The sequence below is a fragment of the Dermochelys coriacea genome, chromosome 9 (assembly GCF_009764565.3).
Source record: "Dermochelys coriacea isolate rDerCor1 chromosome 9, rDerCor1.pri.v4, whole genome shotgun sequence".
In the NCBI taxonomy this organism is placed as follows: Eukaryota; Metazoa; Chordata; order Testudines; family Dermochelyidae; genus Dermochelys; species Dermochelys coriacea.
In genome coordinates, this window is record NC_050076.1 from 20,944,002 (window position 1) to 20,962,496 (window position 18,495).

At 47.5% G+C, this 18,495-nt stretch overlaps 1 long non-coding RNA gene across 1 annotated transcript; it reads right to left on the reverse strand.

The window, feature by feature from the left end:
- Window positions 1-2,371: 2,371 nt before the first annotated feature.
- On the reverse strand, window positions 2,372-12,999 carry LOC122455829. Its single transcript, XR_006274320.1, has 3 exons — window positions 12,971-12,999; window positions 11,043-11,101; window positions 2,372-2,573 (listed from the first exon to the last, which is right to left on the reverse strand). It is a non-coding gene; the product is annotated as an uncharacterized LOC122455829 (long non-coding RNA).
- Window positions 13,000-18,495: the final 5,496 nt, after the last annotated feature.

Sequence of the window (18,495 nt, forward strand, 5' to 3'; positions counted from 1 at the left end):
ATATCTGTAGCCACTGGACCAAATTCATAGATATTAAGGTCAGAAGGGACCACCACGATCATTTAGTCTGTCTTCCTGCACAATACAGGCCACAGAACCTCACCCGCCCACTCCTGCGATAAACCTCTCACCTGTGTCTGAGCTACTGAAGTCCTCAAATCATGGTTTAAAGACTTCAAGGAGCAGAGAATCCTCCAACAAGTGACCTGTGCCCTATGCTACAGAGGAAGGCGAAAAACCTCCAGGGCCTTTTCTAATTTGCCCTGGATGAAAATTCCTTCCTGACTCCAAATATGTCGATTAGCTGAACCCTGAGCATATGAGCAAGATTCACCAGCCAGATATAAGTTCACTTCTGGCTTAATTAGGCACACATCTGTTGATGGTAGAAATCGCGTTTTGGGGCCTGGAAAGAATTTTTCGCCCATTTAGCAAACTGCTGTGCGTTTTCTCCATTTTTTTCATGGCATCCAAGAGATCTGGTTTGGGGGGTTGTTACAACTGTCACAACTTTGTCAGGTTCCGTTACACTCCGTGGATTAGACTGACGCCAACTGAGGGCCCTATAATCCAGTGGGATGTTTGGGCATTGGTCCTGGTGTTTCACACACCGTGATGAAGGGGTTTGCCTCTACGGGTATGTCTACACTGCAAAAACCCATGGCTGGCCTATGCCAGCTGATTTAGGCTCACAGGGCTTGGGCTAAGGGGCTGTTTAACTGTGGGATAGGCATTTGGGCTTGGGCTGAACCTTGGCCTCTAGAACACTGCAAAGTGGGAGGGTCCCAGAGCTCAGGCTGCAGCCTGAGCTTGAGCATCTACACCATAATTAAACAGTCCTTTAGCCTGAGTCAGCTGGCATGGGGCAAGCCCGGGGTGTCTAATTGCAGTGCAGACATACACCATGTCTTGCACAGCTTGTGACTCTCCATATTTCATCTCTCCTACCTCCAGTGTGGAGAAGGGAAGAGGTTAGGATTCTGTCTTTTAGTCAAGGTCCTTTGGCATACCTGAGCGTTTAGAGGGGTTATGGCCTTCACTCCCACTCTCAGGTTTATAGCTCACCAGGGTCATGCGTGCCAATTAAGATCTGTGCTGGAACAACCCTACCAGGCAGTTTGGCACAATTACCACAGTTATGTAATAGTTTTAAATTAAATTGCTATCTCCACATTTAACCGTGTTATGGTATCTATGTCTCATTGCTTCCATATACACAACCAAATGCTGTTTCCAGAAAGTAGAACTGAAAAGTCAAAAGGCAAATATAACAATCAAGGCAACTTTTTATTCGTACATTCAAAATCCTTCCACACACCTCAAATTATAGGCTGTGGCTGCCTATTTTTATACATTTTAAAATCATTAGCAACAACAAGGAGGTGGTATCATAGTTGTTGTGAACATGTTTTTCCATGTCCAAATGATCAAATTCACTGTAATACAAAATATTGCTCAAAACGTACCTAGTTTTTCAACTACACTAGTTTTTTGTTTGTTTTTAAATCAAGACCAGAGGGAAGACTGTGAAGAAACTGAAAAATTCTTAGGTTGCTTATTTGAAATTATTTGTTAATTTCTTTTATAAATAAAGCTTGATTTGCAGATCATTCAAAATTCATGCTCAGCTGATTACTTATAAGTCAATGGGAATTCCAGCGACTTCCCAGTTATCAAAATGATGACATACATAATTAACCAACAGCAGAAATGTAAAATTGCGTGCTCTAGTCTGAATTTCAGATTTCAATATTTATGCTTTTCTTAGATTATGAAGATCCCTCTTGGATATATTTTAGAGCTTAATATCTTCTTTGAGGTAAAATACACCTTTATGCAGAGGGCAACTAGAATAGGGCTTCTTTGTCTATTGAATTAAGATGATTTTCACTTTGTGAATATTTGAGCTAGCAAAATGTTCACAAATCCATTTCTTTCACATCAGGTGAAGAGTAAATAACGAAGAAACAAACCCACACACATTTTGGAGGCTTCTATATTCCATTCTTGGAGCTCCCAAATAACTTGGGCAGGAATCTGCAAATCCTACTCAGTGCTATGACCACTTGCTTGTGTAAAAGCTGTAGGATCTACCACTTTTTCTAATGTTAGCCTTCCCAAAGAAAAGACTGTATGAGTGAATTTTAGTCAAGAAAGGTCTCTAATGTTTCTTATCAGAACTAGTTTAGTTTCAGGTCTCCAAACTATTCAGGGAAATTCACAATAAATTTCTTCCATTTAAAGTGCATTTCCTTCTCATATCTTAGGCATAATTTGCTCCATGTTCCATTTTCCAACTTTTCTTCCCCTTCCCCAATTGTTATTGTATATAAACTGTCACCTTGTGAAGAACTTTGAAGGTTATCATTCTACCCTAATTGTCACAATTAACTTTTTCATTCTCAGAGACTCCCTCCTCAGGGGCATCTTTTCAAAGTTTATAGTTCTCCATGCCTGACCATGATGTGATTGATGTAGACATCTAAGCTCTGGTGTTATAGTAATTGCCATTTGTGTCCCTGTATCTGCAGGGTTTGCTCTCCATTATCTCAAAGAATGCTAGAAATTTCAACCTACAGTAAACACAAAACAAAATATCTACATCTACAGGCACATTGATCACTTCTAAATGGTCATTCTAAAGAAGTTCAATGTTACTAATCATATAGATTCCAATGCAGAAGTGCACTTCAAAAATAGCCTTCACAATCTCCTTTCCATGTCCAATTCCAGCAGCTCTCTTGCTTTTGTTGGAGGTACTAATGTGGAGAGTGGACTAGATGATACATCTGAGGGAAGGGAACAGAAGGAGACTCCGCCGATTGGAAGGCATGAGATGCACTGTCCTAGGAATGGGGGTTCCATGACCACCGCTCCCAAGAGGAGGCGGCGGGTGGTGGTGGTCGGGGACTCTCTCCTCAGGGGGACTGAGTCATCTATCTGCCGCCCTGACTAGGAAAACTGAGAAGTCTGCTGCTTGCCAGGAGCTAGGATTCACGATGTGACAGAGAGACTGCTGAGACTCATCAAGCCCTCTGATCGCTACCCCTTCCTGTTTCTCCACGTGGGCACCAGTGATACTGCCAAGAATGACCTTGAATGGATCACTGTGAACTACATGGCTCTGGGAAGAAGGATAAAAGAGTTTGAGGCGCAAATGGTGTTTTCATCCATCATCCCCATAGAAGGAAAAGGCCTGGGTAGAGACCGTCAAATTGTGAAAGTCAATGAATGGCTACGCAGGTGGTGTTGACTCTTTGACCATGGGATTGTGTTCCAAGAAGGAGGAGGAGTGCTAGGCAGGGACGGGCTCCACCTAACGAAGAGAGGGAAGAGCATCTTCGAAAGCAGGCTGGCTAACCTAGTGAGGAGGGCTTTAAACTAGATTCACCAGGGGAAGGAGACCCAAGCCTTGAGGTAAGTGGGGACGTGGGATACCAGGAGGAAGCACAAGCAGAAGAATGTGAAAGGGGAAAGCTCCTGCCTCATACTAAGAAAACAGGACAAACAGCAAGTTCTCAAGTGCCTATACACAAATGCAAGAAGCCTGGGAAACAACTGGAGAACTGGAAGTCCTGGCACAGTCAAGGAATTATGATTTGATTGGAACAACAGAGACTTGTTGGGATAACTCACATGACTGGAATACTGTCATGGATGGATATAAACTGTTCAGGAAGGACAGGCAGGGCAGAAAAGTTGGGGGAGTTGCATTGTATGTAAGAGAGCAGTATGACTGCTCAGAGCTCCGGTATGAAACTGCAGAAAAATCTGAGTGTCTCTGGATTAAGTTTAGAAGAGTGAGCAACAAGGTTGATGTCATGGTGGGAGTCTGCTATAGACCACTGGATCAGGGGAATTAGGTGAACGAGGCTTTCTTCCAGCAACTAACGGAAGTTACTAGATCACAGGCTCTGGTTCTCATGGGGGACTTCAATCACCCTGATATCTGCTGGGAGAGCAATACAGCGGTGCACAGACAATCCAGGAAGTTTTTGGAAAGCGCAGGGGACACTTTCCTGGTGCAAGTGTTGGAGGAACCAAGTAGGGGCAGAGCTCTTCTTGACCTGCTGCTCACAAACCAGGAAGAATTAGTAGGGGAAACAAAAGTGTTTGGGAACCTGGGAGGCAGTGACCATGAGAAGGTCGAGTTCAGGATACTGACACAGGGAAGAAAGGAGAGCAGCAGAATACAGACCCTGGACTTCAGAAAAGCAGGCTTTGACAACCTCAGGGAACTAATGGGCAGGATCCCCTGGGAGAATAACATGAGGGGGAAAGGAGTCCAGGAGAGCTGGCTGTATTTTAAAGAATCCTTATTGAGGTTATAGGGACAAACCATCCCGATGTGTAGAAAGAATAGTAAATATGGCAGGCGACAAGCTTGGCTTAACAGTGAAATGCTTGCTGATCTTAAACACAAAAAAGAAGCTTACAAGAAGTGGAAGATTGGACAAATGACCAGGGAAGAGTATAAAAATATTGCTCGGGCATGCAGGAGTGAAATCAGGAAGGCCAAATCACATCTGGAGTTGCAGCTAGCAAGAGATGTTAAGAGTAACAAGAAGGGTTTCTTCAGGTATGTTAGCAACAAGAAGGAAGTCAAGGAAAGCGTGGGCCCCTTACTGAATGAGGGAGGCAACCTAGTGACAGAGGATGTGGAAAAAGCTAATGTACTCAATGCTTTTTTTGCCTCCGTCTTCACGAACAAGGTCAACTTCCAGACTGCTGCACTGGGCAGCACAGCATGGGGAGGAGGTGACCAGTCCTCTGTGCAGAAAGAGGTAGTTCGGGACTATTTAGAAAAGCTGGACGAGCACAAATCCATGGGGCCGGATGTGTTGCATCTGAGAGTGCTAAAGGAGTTAGCGGATGTGATTGCAGAGCCATTGGCCATTACCTTTGAAAACTCATGGCAATTGGGGGAGGTCCCGGACAACTGGAAAAAGGCTAATGTAGTGCCCATCTTTAAAGAAGGGAAGGAGGAGGATCTGGGGAACTACAGGCCAGTCAGCCTCACCTCAGTCCCTGGAAAAATCATGGAGCAGGTCCTCAAGGAATCAATTCTGAAACACTTAGAGGAGAGGAAAGTGATCAGGAACAGTCAGCATGGATTCACCAAAGGTAAGTCATGCCTGACTAATCTAATTGCCTTCTGTGACTAGATAACTGGCTCTGTGGATGAGGGGAAAGCAGTGGACATGTTGTTCCTTGACTTTAGCAAAGCTTTTGACGTGGTCTCCAACAGTATTCTTACCAGTAAGTTAAAGAAGTATGGGCTGGATGAATGGATGATAAAGTGGATAGAAAGCTGGCTAGATTGTCGGGCTCAACGGGTAGTGATCAATGGCTCCATGTCTAGTTGGCAGCCGGTATCAAATGGAGTGCCCCAAAGGTCGGTCCTTGGGCCAGTTTTGTTCATTATCTTCATTAATGATCTGGAGGATGGCATGGATTGCACCCTCAGCAAGTTTGCAGATGGCACTAAACTGGGAGGAGAGGTAGATACATTGGAGGGTAGGGATAGGATACAGAGGGACCTAGAGAAATTAGAGGATTGGGCCAAAAGAAATCTGATGAGGTTCAACAAGGACAAGTGCACAGTCCTGCACTTAGGATGGAAGAATCCCATGCACCGCTACAGACTAGGGACCGAATGGGTAGCAGCAGTTCTGCAGAAAAGGACCTAGGCATTACAGTGGACGAGAAGCTGGATATGAGTCAACAATGTGCCCTTGTTGCCAAGAAGGCCAATGGCATTTTGGGATGTATAAGTAGGGGCATTGCCAGCAGATCGAGGGACGTGATCGTTCCCCTCTATTTGACATTGTTGAGACCTCATCTGGAGTACTATGTCCAGTTTTGGGCCCCACATTACAAGAAGGATGTGGAAAAATTGGAAAGCATCCAGCAGAGGGCAATGAAAATGATTAGGGGACTGGAACACATGATTATGAGGAGAGGCTGAGGAAACTGGGATTGTTTAGTCTGCGGAAGAGAAGAATGAGAGGGGATTTGATAGCTGCTCTCAACTACCTGAAATGGGGTTCCAAAGAGGATGGATCTATATTGTTCTCAGTGGCAGCAGATGACAGAATGAGGACTAATAGTCTCAAATTGCAGTGGGGGAAGTTTAGGTTGGATATTAGGAAGAACTTTTTCACTAGGAGGGTGGTGAAACATAGGAATGCGGTACCTCAGGAGGTGGTGGAATCATAGAATCATAGAATCATAGAATATCAGGGTTGGAAGGGACCCCAGAAGGTCATCTAGTCCAACCCCCTGCTCAAAGCAGGACCAAGTCCCAGTTAAATCATCCCAGCCAGGGCTTTGTCAAGCCTGACCTTAAAAACCTCTAAGGAAGGAGATTCTACCACCTCCCTAGGTAACGCATTCCAGTGTTTCACCACCCTCTTAGTGAAAAAGTTTTTCCTAATATCCAATCTAAACCTCCCCCATTGCAACTTGAGACCATTACTCCTCGTTCTGTCATCTGCTACCATTGAGAACAGTCTAGAGCCATCCTCTTTGAAACCCCCTTTCAGGTAGTTGAAAGCAGCTATCAAATCCCCCCTCATTCTTCTCTTCTGCAGACTAAACAATCCCAGCTCCCTCAGCCTCTCCTCATAAGTCATGTGCTCTAGACCCCTAATCATTTTTGTTGCCCTTCGCTGTACTCTTTCCAATTTATCCACATCCTTCTTGTAGTGTGGGGCCCAAAACTGGACACAGTACTCCAGATGAGGCCTCACCAGTGTCGAATAGAGGGGAACGATCACGTCCCTCGATCTGCTCGCTATGCCCCTACTTATACATCCCAAAATGCCATTGGCCTTCTTGGCAACAAGGGCACACTGCTGACTCATATCCAGCTTCTCGTCCACTGTCACCCCTAGGTCCTTTTCCGCAGAACTGCTGCCGAGCCATTCGGTCCCTAGTCTGTAGCGGTGCATTGGATTCTTCCATCCTAAGTGCAGGACCCTGCACTTATCCTTATTGAACCTCATTAGATTTCTTTTGGCCCAATCTTCCAATTTGTCTAGGTCCTTCTGTATCCTATCCCTCCCCTCCAGCGTATCTACCACTCCTCCCAGTTTAGTATCATCCGCAAATTTGCTGAGAGTGCAATCCACACCATCCTCCAGATCATTTATGAAGATATTGAACAAAACGGGCCCCAGGACCGACCCCTGGGGCACTCCACTTGACACCGGCTGCCAACTAGACATGGAGCCATTGATCACTACCCGTTGAGCCCGACAATCTAGCCAGCTTTCTACCCACCTTATAGTGCATTCATCCAGGCCATACTTCCTTAACTTGCTGACAAGAATGCTGTGGGAGACCGTGTCAAAAGCTTTGCTAAAGTCAAGAAACAATACATCCACTGCTTTCCCTTCATCCACAGAACCAGTAATCTCATCATAAAAGGCGATTAGATTAGTCAGGCATGACCTTCCCTTGGTGAATCCATGCTGACTGTTCCTGATCACTTTCCTCTCCTCTAAGTGCTTCAGGATTGATTCTTTGAGGACCTGCTCCATGATTTTTCCAGGGACTGAGGTGAGGCTGACCGGCCTGTAGTTCCCAGGATCCTCCTTCTTCCCTTTTTTAAAGATGGGCACTACATTAGCCTTTTTCCAGTCATCCGGGACTTCCCCCGTTCGCCACGAGTTTTCAAAGATAATGGCCAATGGCTCTGCAATCACAGCCGCCAATTCCCTCAGCACTCTCGGATGCAATTCGTCCGGCCCCATGGACTTGTGCACGTCCAGCTTTTCTAAATAGTCCCTAACCACCTCTATCTCTACAGAGGGCTGGCCATCTCTTCCCCATTTTGTGATGCCCAGCACAGCAGTCTGGGAGCTGACCTTGTTAGTGAAAACAGAGGCAAAAAAAGCATTGAGTACATTAGCTTTTTCCACATCCTCTGTCACTAGCTTGCCTCCCTCATTCAGTAAGGGGCCCACACTTTCCTTGGCTTTCTTCTTGTTGCCAACATACCTGAAGAAACCCTTCTTGTTACTCTTGACATCTCTTGCTAGCTGCAGCTCCAGGTGCGATTTGGCCCTCCTGATATCTTTCCTACATGCCCGAGCAATATTTTTATACTCTTCCCTGGTCATATATCCAACCTTCCACTTCTTGTAAGCTTCTTTTTTATGTTTAAGATCCGCTAGGATTTCACCATTAAGCCAAGCTGGTCGCCTGCCATATTTACTATTCTTTCGACTCATCGGGATGGTTTGTCCCTGTAACCTCAACAGGGATTCCTTGAAATACAGCCAGCTCTCCTGGACTCCCTTCCCTTTCATGTTAGTCCCCCAGGGGATCCTGGCCATCTGTTCCCTGAGGGAGTCAAAGTCTGCTTTCCTGAAGTCCAGGGTCCGTATCCTGCTGCTTACCTTTCTTCCCTGCGTCAGGATCCTGAACTCAACCAACTCATGGTCACTGCCTCCCAGATTCCCATCCACTTTTGCTTCCCCCACTAATTCTACCCGGTTTGTGAGCAGCAGGTCAAGAAAAGCGCTCCCCCTAGTTGGCTCCCCTAGCACTTGCACCAGGAAATTGTCCCCTACGCTTTCCAAAAACTTCCTGGATTGTCTATGCACCGCTGTATTGCTCTCCCAGCAGATATCAGGAAAATTAAAGTCACCCATGAGAATCAGGGCATGCGATCTAGTAGCTTCCGTGAGTTGCCGGAAGAAAGCCTCATCCACCTCATCCCCCTGGTCCGGTGGTCTATAGCAGACTCCCACCATGACATCACTCTTGTTGCACAAACTTCTAAACTTAATCCAGAGACACTCAGGTTTTTCCACAGTTTCGTACCGGAGCTCTGAGCAGTCATACTGCTCCCTTACATACAGTGCTACTCCCCCACCTTTTCTGCCCTGCCTGTCCTTCCTGAACAGTTTATAACCATCCATGACTGTACTCCAGTCATGTGAGTTATCCCACCAAGTCTCTGTTATTCCAATCACGTCATAATTCCTTGACATCACCAGGACCTCCAGTTCTCCCTGCTTGTTTCCAAGGCTTTGTGCATTTGTATATAAGCACTTGAGATAACCTGTTGATCGCCCCTCATTCCCAGTATGAGGCAGGAGCCCTCCCCTCACAGACCTTCCTGCCTGTGCTTCCTCCCGGTATCCCGCTTTCCCACTTACCTCAGGGCTTTGGTCTCCTTCCCCCGGTGAACCTAGTTTAAAGCCCTCCTCACTAGGTTAGCCAGCCTGCTGGCAAAGATGTTCTTTCCCTCTCTTCGTAAGATGGAGCCCGTCTCTGCCCAGCACTCCTCCTTCATGGAACACCATCCCATGGTCAAAGAATCCAAAGCCTTCTCTCCGACACCACCTGCGTAGCCATTCGTTGACCTCCACGATTCGACGGTCCCTACCCAGGCCTTTTCCTTCCACGGGGAGGATGGACGAGAACACCACTTGCGCCTCCAACTCCTTTATCCTTCTTCCCAGAGCCACGTAGTCCGCAGTGATCCGCTCAAGGTCATTCTTGGCAGTATCATTGGTGCCCACGTGGAGAAGCAGGAAGGGGTAGCGATCCGAGGGCTTGATGAGTCTCGGCAGTCTCTCCGTCACATCACGAATCTTAGCCCCTGGCAAGCAGCAGACTTCTCGGTTTTCCCGGTCAGGGCGGCAGATAGATGACTCAGTCCCCCGGAGGAGAGAGTCCCCGACCACCACCACCCGCCTTCTCCTCTTGGGAGTGGTGGTCGTGGAACCCCCAACCTCAGGACATCGCATCTCATGCCTCCCAACCAGCGGAGTCTCCTTCCGCTTTCTCCCCCCAGACATATCATCTGGTCCACTCTCCGCATTGGTACCTGTGGAGAGAACATGAAAGCGGTTAGTTACCTGTGTCTGTGTTACTGGAACCCGGACATTCCGCTTACCTCTTCTGGAGGTCACATGTTGCCAAGCTTCTTCACTGGCCTCTTGGCTCCTCTGTGCAACCTGCTCTATATCTTTAGAGCTTTGTGCCCCTAGAAGGCTATCCTGAGTTTGGTCCAGAAAATCCTCAGTCTCTCGTATACAACGCAGGGTCGTTACCTGTTGCTCCAGACCTTCAATCTTCTCTTCCAATATGGAGACCAGCTTGCACTTTGTACAGACAAAGTCGCTTCTGTCCTGTGGAAGAAAGACAAACATGGCACATCCAGTGCAGGTCACAACAGCTGAATCCCCCCCTTCCATATCACCTACCTACTATGAGCTTCCTCAGAGACGTTGGCAAGATGTAAGCCTCTTGCCTGGGCTCACTCCAGGCGAACTCCCAGGCAAACTCCTGCTGTGAGCTGCTCTGCTGTCCCCGCTGCTCCGCTGGTTCGCTGCCGCTCAGCTGGTTCGCGAGGCTCTGGCTATTTTCAAACAGCCAGGCTTCCCTGACGCAAACACACAGACACCCTAATGCCCGCCCCCTGCAGGCTAGCAGCCAATCAGACACTCACTCAGGCTCTCTCCCTGCCCTCCCAGCAAACACACGCTCGGATACTTCCTCAGCAAGCAAACACACACACTCGGATACTTACCAGTCCCAGGCAAACTCCTGCTGTGAGCTGCTCTGCTGTCCCCGCTGCTCCGCTGGTTCGCTGCCGCTCAGCTGGTTCGCGAGGCTCTGGCTATTTTCAAACAGCCAGGCTTCCCTGACGCAAACACACAGACACCCTAATGCCCGCCCCCTGCAGGCTAGCAGCCAATCAGACACTCACTCAGGCTCTCTCCCTGCCCTCCCAGCAAACACACGCTCGGATACTTCCTCAGCAAGCAAACACACACACTTGGATACTCCTTCCTTAAAAGTTTTTAAGGTCAGGCTTGACAAAGCCCTGGCTGGGATGATTTAGTTGGGGATTGGTCCTGCTTTGAGCAGGGGGTTGGACTAGATGACCTCCTGAGGTCCCTTCCAACCCTGATATTTATGATTCTATGAAAAGCAATTTTCACTATAAGGTACATAGAGTGTGTTTCTCTTGGTCATCCTCATATACACACTTTAAAATTTTGATAGCTCAAAATCCTCACCATTCGAATGCTTTTTCTGGTCATGCTTTTCACGGTTATTTTTCTGTCAGTTTGGATTACTAGAAATTAATGAATACTGCATTTGTTGAACAACAGGATACAAATAAACCCACCTGTGAAACCATGTCATTTCTTTCATTCAATAAAACATATAGTGCAGTATGGGTTACACTTGTGTGCTTTTGGGCTTTACAGATGCTTTAATTGAAAATCTCCATTCTAAGGTATCTGCAGCTTGTGAAGTAAAATTATTGTTCAAGCTGAAACTTGGCACAGAAAGTCTGTGGCAAATGGCACGTTTCCTTAACAAAATTAGAAAGAATGGCACATTTTAAATGACACATGGACATTTTCAAAGTGTCATTGGGAAAATGAGGTAAGGTTCTTTCTCGGATAATTGCTCTACAAATAATTTTACAGAAAGCGCAAAGGCCTGCTTCATGATCTCCTCTTCCCACTTAAGTGAATGGGCTTTATACTTTTCCATCAACTTCACTGGTCTTTGGTTGAAGCCCCAAGGGAAATCCCTGAGTTTCATGCCATGTATAGATTTTTACCACTTACTTAATATGACAGGTTAACGGGTTTGTTTTAACCTTTGAAAAATTGTAGAGCTGCCCAAACCTGTTTCCACTTAAGTGAAACAGAAGATGGCAAGGACTTCAATGGGAATAGGATCAGGCCCTTTCATAGTAAATGTTATGGAGATGCTATGAATCTCCTCTTTGCATACTTCCCTTGGAGAACCCAAACATGTTCTTCAATGATTATTCTGTGATCTGTTTTCTGCTTTGTTTTGTTTCTGATTTAGCCTGTCAAACTGTAATATCACATTGGTTTTGACTTTATGGGTCAAACTCACTTCTGCCATCAACAGAACTGTGCCTAATTAAACCAGAAGTGAATTTGGTCCAGTGGCTACAGATACCCTCAGTTGATATCAAACATTGTTTCGTTTTCTTTCTTACGTCTCTGGAAGCTTCTCTAGTTTTGCTACAGAGTTGCTCTTGAATTTGATCATCTTTTTATGATGATAAAAATGAAATATGAGACTGTCTTTTCATTTAAAGGGCCAAATTCTATTCTCAGATTTTTTTTGCATGACTCCTATTGAAGTTAAAGAGAGCGACTTTTAGACTTTGCATGGAATTTGACCCAAAGACTTTGTACAATCAATTTACACAATGGCTGGGATGAATTGAGTTTTGGAACATTTGGAAATATTGACTCTCTGTACTTTATCTTCCCATGAATTACAAGATTTCTGTCAACCCTTATGTTGTTTTATTGTATAGGTGTAGAAAATACCACTACACAGCACATTCTTTGGACGACTGGAGGCATTATGCCTCCAGGTTGCCTCTACCACTGTGCACTTTCACCCAGTTCTCCAATAGTCATTAGTAGAAGCGAGTAGTCAATGGAGTTATACCAAGTATAAATTTGGTCTAATGAGCGTAATAAGAATCTGTCTTATGGTTAATGATGACATCACTAAATGCTTCCCTCTCCACTCTGGTCACCACCAGCACGACACACCTGTGTCATTGCTAGAATAATGGCAGATGACAACAATTAGTTTAGTGCAGATCATGGAAATTATTAGTTTCCAAATCGGATGGCCATTTGTTTCAGGCAGTATCTGACCTTTGCGTGTACACCTTCTGATTTATGCAAATAAAGTTCTGAAACCCTCGCAATTACCTTGAAGATCTGATGTTCTAAGTTGGAAGATCAATTCATTTACTTTCCAGCTCTATGATTCAAATATAATTTCTGAAAGTACCATGATATTTTATAATAATGGTATTTTTATCAGTGCTAATTTACAGTGGAAATCCTATAAAAGTAGTTAGGATTTTCACATAAATATCAAATAAGCTCACTATGATTAATATCAAAAGTACTGTAATGGGGAGCAGACTCACCCAGTGGTGCCTCCTGCTGGCTGTCTGGGAACTAGCTCCTTTTACCAGGTCCAGAGTGCCCTCTGTCAGTGTCTCACCATCTCTGGCCCCTTGTGTGCCTCCCGGACCCCGGTGCCCTTTTACCTGGGGTGCTGCCCCTCCAGGCAATACCCCACAGATCTGGGTCTCCCCTCCCCATCCTCTATTCCCACTTTGCCTCAGTCTATGGGCTACTGCCAGTCACATCTAGCCCCCTTTCACTGGGGCCAACTGCAGTCTGTATAAGCCAGTCATCATAGGCAAGGGAGGTTTGGACCTGCTGCCTCCGCCTGCCCTTGCTACCCTGTTGCAACCCCAATACCCTGTTTTAGGCTGTCTGCCAGGCCTGCAGCCTGGAGCTTTTCTAGTCTGGAGCCTCCCAGCTCCTCTGGCCTTCCCCAACCCTACTTTACTTCAGGTGCCCTAGTACACTCCCTAGCAACCAGGCCCATCTCCCTCCACAGCTAGGGGAGACTCTGGGTGCTCCTGGCCCAACTGGGCCCTGATTAAGCCAGCCGCAGCCTAATTGGGGCATGGCCACCAGCTGAGGATGCTTCTGCCAATCAGACCCACTTTTTCTTCCCTGCCATAGCCCTCTCCCTGGGCTGCTTTAAGCCTTTTAAGGCAGGAGTGGGTGTCTACCCCACACCAGGAGGGAGAGGTCAGTCTGCTTGGGCTATCTGCTGGCTGGAGCTCTCTCCCTTCTTGGGCTGCTGCTGTTGCTGGCTAGAACCCTCTCCTTTCCTGGACTGCTGCTGGCTGGAATCTCCCTCCCTAGACTACTGCTGCTGTTGCTGAGGGGGGGCTTGTCGTCCTGCCCCTCCCCCCATGGCCTCTGGAGGGAGAAGTGAGGACCTCACCACCATCTATGGGTCCCTCCTGGCTGGCTGGCTGGCTGACTGCTGCTTGCTGCAGCTGCTGTGTTGGGACTGCTACTGCTGTCGAGGAGGAGGAAGAAGAGGACTCCTGCAGAGGGACATAGTGGAGAGGGTTTATTTACAAATGGAGTGACTTTTGTCATCTCTCCTCCTGGGGTGGTGGTGACCTTTATTGCTGCTGTGAGGCGTATGGGGGAGAGGCATGGAGCCCTCCCCCTTGTCCATTTGCTCCCCCCTCTACCACCACCCCCACCATCATCGCTGCCCCTCCACCACCCCACACATCAACTCTGCTCTTCGCCCCTCGATGTGGCTGATTGTCCCCCCCCCCCTTTACCACCTGGGACTGTTCGCAGTAGTGAGCAGCATTAGACTGAGTTACACAAGTGCACGTGGGCACACGTGTCTCCTTACCTTGGACTTCTCCTCCCCCCCAGCTGCGTTTGGCTAGTGGGACTCTCTTCCTGCTGTGCTCCCCAGCCCCTCTGTGTTAGTTTGCTCCCCCCCACAGCCTGCCCCGCCCGCCACTTGCTTTGACCCTCTGGAGTTCCCTTTCTGTTAGTTTGTTTGCCCCACAACAGTCCTTCAAGTGTTTGCTACCTACCCCGCTCCAAACTTTGTGATTTGGCTTGGTTGCCTGCCTAGCTCTTAGACCTGAAGCTCCCTTTTTTCCCCTTGTCCTTCCTTGCCCCACCCCAAGCTCAGTCCCTCTTACCTGAGCGCCCATGCCCCCTCCATAAATGCTTGGGCTCCCTTTTAGTTGCCCCCCCACCACTGGTCACAGACTCCCAAATGACACTGTAGTTCCCTCCCTTCCCAGTGCAGCCAGAGGAGCCGTATCCCACCTGTGCCCCCCTTTTTGCCCCTACGTCCCTCACTGCTAATGCCCTCCTCCCCGCCTGCAGCCTAACAGGGAGGAATGGTTAGCCTCTTCCCCCACATCCCTCTGCCCCTCCCGCTGGACCCTACTCCCCTGCACATCACTTAGTGGGGAGGAGTGGCTGCCCTTTGCGCGTGCCCCCCCTCCATATTAGGGCCTCCTCTTGCCATCATGGAGGAGGACCCTGTCCCAACCCCTGTCCCTGTCCCTAGTCCTACCCCTGATCCTGCTGACCCAGTGGCTCCCCCCCTTGCCACCGCCCCTGCCCACCCCAGCAGCTGTCCTCTTGGCCAACATTAGCCCAGACTCCGCTGCTGCCATGGCCACCCCTTCCACTGGCAAAAAGGGCCAGGTGAACAGAAAGGGCAAAGGCCCTGTGTGGAAAACAAAAATTGCCACTGGCAGGCAATCCTTCCTGCCGTGGCCCCAACATCTGCTGCAGCCCCTCCTTTCCCGGCCATTCCCTTCACCAGCTCTTGGGGTGTTCCATCCTTAGCCCCCAGAGCATATGACCAGGTGGCTGCTGCCCCTCCATGCGCCACCGTGCCATCTGCCCCGACCACTGCCCCCAGTACCATCCCTGGCAACCAGGGTCCCTTCCCCTCACTGACCAGGAGGCATGGCGTCCGCTGCCTCCTGGTGCCCACCTCGCCCCACATTGAAATGTATGTGTGGGCACTGGCGAGAGTGGTAGGGCCCACGGCCGTTGTGGCAGCCTCCAAGATATATGGTAAAGTTGTGTTCTTCCTAGCATCGGAGGCCGCCGCTCAGGAGGCAGTACAGAAGGGCATGGCAGTGGGGGGTGCATTTGTCCCTCTAGAACCCATGGAGGATGTGGGCGTATGGATGGCATTGACCTCCGTCCCACCCTTCCTGCCCAACATTGCCATGTTGCCTGCCCTCTCCACCCTAAGGAAGCCCATTTTCCGCATCAGCCCTCTCCAGCAGGCCTGCAAGGACCCTGCCCTCCACCATGTTCTGTCCTTCTGCCGGCAGGTGCAGATCCAAGTGCCACCGGCGACGCAGGGTGGGGTGGCGCTCGAGGGATCCTTCTTGGTGCCCTATCAGGGTGCCCATTACTGGGTCCATTATTCGACGGGGGAAGCCTGGTACTTCCTCTGCCGGGCAACAGGACACGTCCAGAGGGACTGCCCCCTGGCTCGGCCAGGAGGGACTCCGGGACCCCCGAGACCCATGAGGGTGCAGGCCCTGTCACGCTGGCAACCCGGCCGCCACTGCCGCTGCCCCTGCCCCTCCTCCCATGAACGAGAGGGTGGCAAGACCTTTGTTGGCTGAGGGAGAGGGTCCGCCCCAGGGGGAGGTTTCCCTTCCCCCCATTGGCCCGCCCTTGCTGCCTCGTGCCCCAGAACCCTTGCCCCTTGGCCCCGACCCTGCCGACCAGCCCCCCACGTCCACCGCAGAGGACTGGGTGCTCATCCGGGGAAAGTGCGGTACCTGCAAATCGTGTGCTTGATCCCTCCCCTCTGACGAGGAGGGAAAGGAGGCCCCCCGAAAGATGCTGCGGGGGACTGACATCACTCCATCTTTTGCTGTACCCCCGGAAGAAGTCCGGCAGGAGGCGCTAGCCATGGAAGCCATGGCAGCGGATGGAGACACCACCGCTGCCCTTGTTGAGTCCGCCCACTTCCCGGGTTTTCCTATACGACCCCACTACAGTACAAGAATTAGTAATGAGACTTTGTTATAATCCTTGTTGTAACCTTTGTAAAAAGTTATACTCTAGGTCCCATGAGTAGTAAATGTACCCCAAACCCAGAAAAGCTACAAATCTTCAGTATGATGGAAAATAATTTGAGATGCATGCCAGAATTTACAATTAATTTTTAAAATCATTCCTTGGAATCAGAATAACTGTCCTTTAATGACAGAACACAATGAAATATGTAATATGCTGTCCGTGACATATTTGACTTCCTTTCTAAGTATAAGCCTTAAAGGTCTGTTGTTTTATGTTCTCGACATTATTTACAAAGCACACCCTCCATTGAGAACTCAACCTGATCTCATAGCTAAGATACACATATATTTTATGCATTCATGTGAATACAATATTTCAGTGCAAATTTTGTTCAGAGTTCAAAAAACTAACAGCAAAAACTGAAAATTGTTGGGCAAAATTGGAATATGATTTAATTACCATAAATATTTTAACTTGTTCATTTTTAATTAAGAGTTCAAATTTCACTGTCCATGGTTTTCTTAAAATATTAAAAGAAGGACCGATAGTTCAATACTTAGGCCGTTAGCCTGGGACTCAGGATTGAGCCTACACTCAATTCTCTTCCACAGACTGGAATTTGAACAGGTCATTTAATGTCAATGGGAGTTAGGCAGCTAGGTGCTTTTGAAAATCTCACTAGATGCCTATCTGTGTCTTTAAGCACCTAAATATCTTTAAAAATCTGGCACTTAGTCTCTCTGTGCCTCAGTTCCCTATCTGTAAAATGGGAATAATAATACTTCCCTACCCATAGGAGTGTCATGGAGATAAATGCATTTAAAATCATGAAGTGCTCAGATACTACAATAATGAGGTCCATATAAGTACCTTAGACAGATACATGTGACTTGGGCAGAATAGTAAGACACATATGTTGTAGCTGAGGCCACATTAATTTGACATAAGAGCTTCTTAGCTCTTGTAAGTCTATGTTTTAGGACATGGGAGATAGCTATTTGTAATGTTTCCTTCCTTGTGCATGCTTTGGTTACGCAAGATCATTCCAGGTCCAGAAAGACCTTACGGACCTTGTTGGAATGCTCAATTCCTGAGATCTAGATATTCCAAACCTAATGCTTAGACACTCCGCACCTCCCCCCAAAGGTAATGATGTTTTGATCATGTACTGCACTTTCAATACTTATTTCACAGATGAGTCAACATAGAGATTCACTGGTCATGAATCATTGTGCATTGACCAATCATATTAATTTCCTAAAGCCAAACAATTTCATTTCTAATTTTTGAGAGTATCTGCAAACATATTAGTTTGGACAAGGTTGCAAATCCACCTACAAAGGAATACTTGTGTTTATTTCTCTTCTGATACCTGCTTTCTTTGAATAATATGTGCTCTGCATCAGTGATACATAAAAGAATATCTACATAAGAGTTACTATCTACTGCATCAGTTATTTGGCAATATTACATGCAATTTTGAGGTGCATTTGCATCCCGAAGGGCAAGAGAAGGAGTTAAATTGTTACCAAACGAATCTTATCTCTGAAAGTAATATATTTATAGAAATAAAGCAACACTTTAGGAAATGGCTAATAAAGGGCATGGCATTGCTCCTGCGGGAAATATTACTGCTGATAGTATGCAAATGATTGGCCTGGTGTTTTGCATAAAGAGGGTGCAATGTACACAGTGTTCATTTAACACAAAGAAATTCAACAATTATAAAATACTCTCAACTGGGCAAGTTCAATATTGGTACAAATTCAACCCTGGCATAAATGGGTGCAACTTTGTTTCCCTTAAAAAGAGTTGCATCCGTATTGTGACAAAGTTCCTCCTCTATCTTGCTGGGGCTTGTGGTTATTGGCGGATTTACTCACCTCAGAGATTCATGGCAGCCCTCAGTTTGGCTGTTTTCATGAACCCACAGTCCAGGTCAACTTCTCCTGTGTCTGACCAGGAGTTGGCCGGTTTAGGGGGGAACCCGGGCCCACCCTGAACTCTGGTTCCAGCCAGGGTCCTGTGAAATGCAGCTGTCCTCCCAACA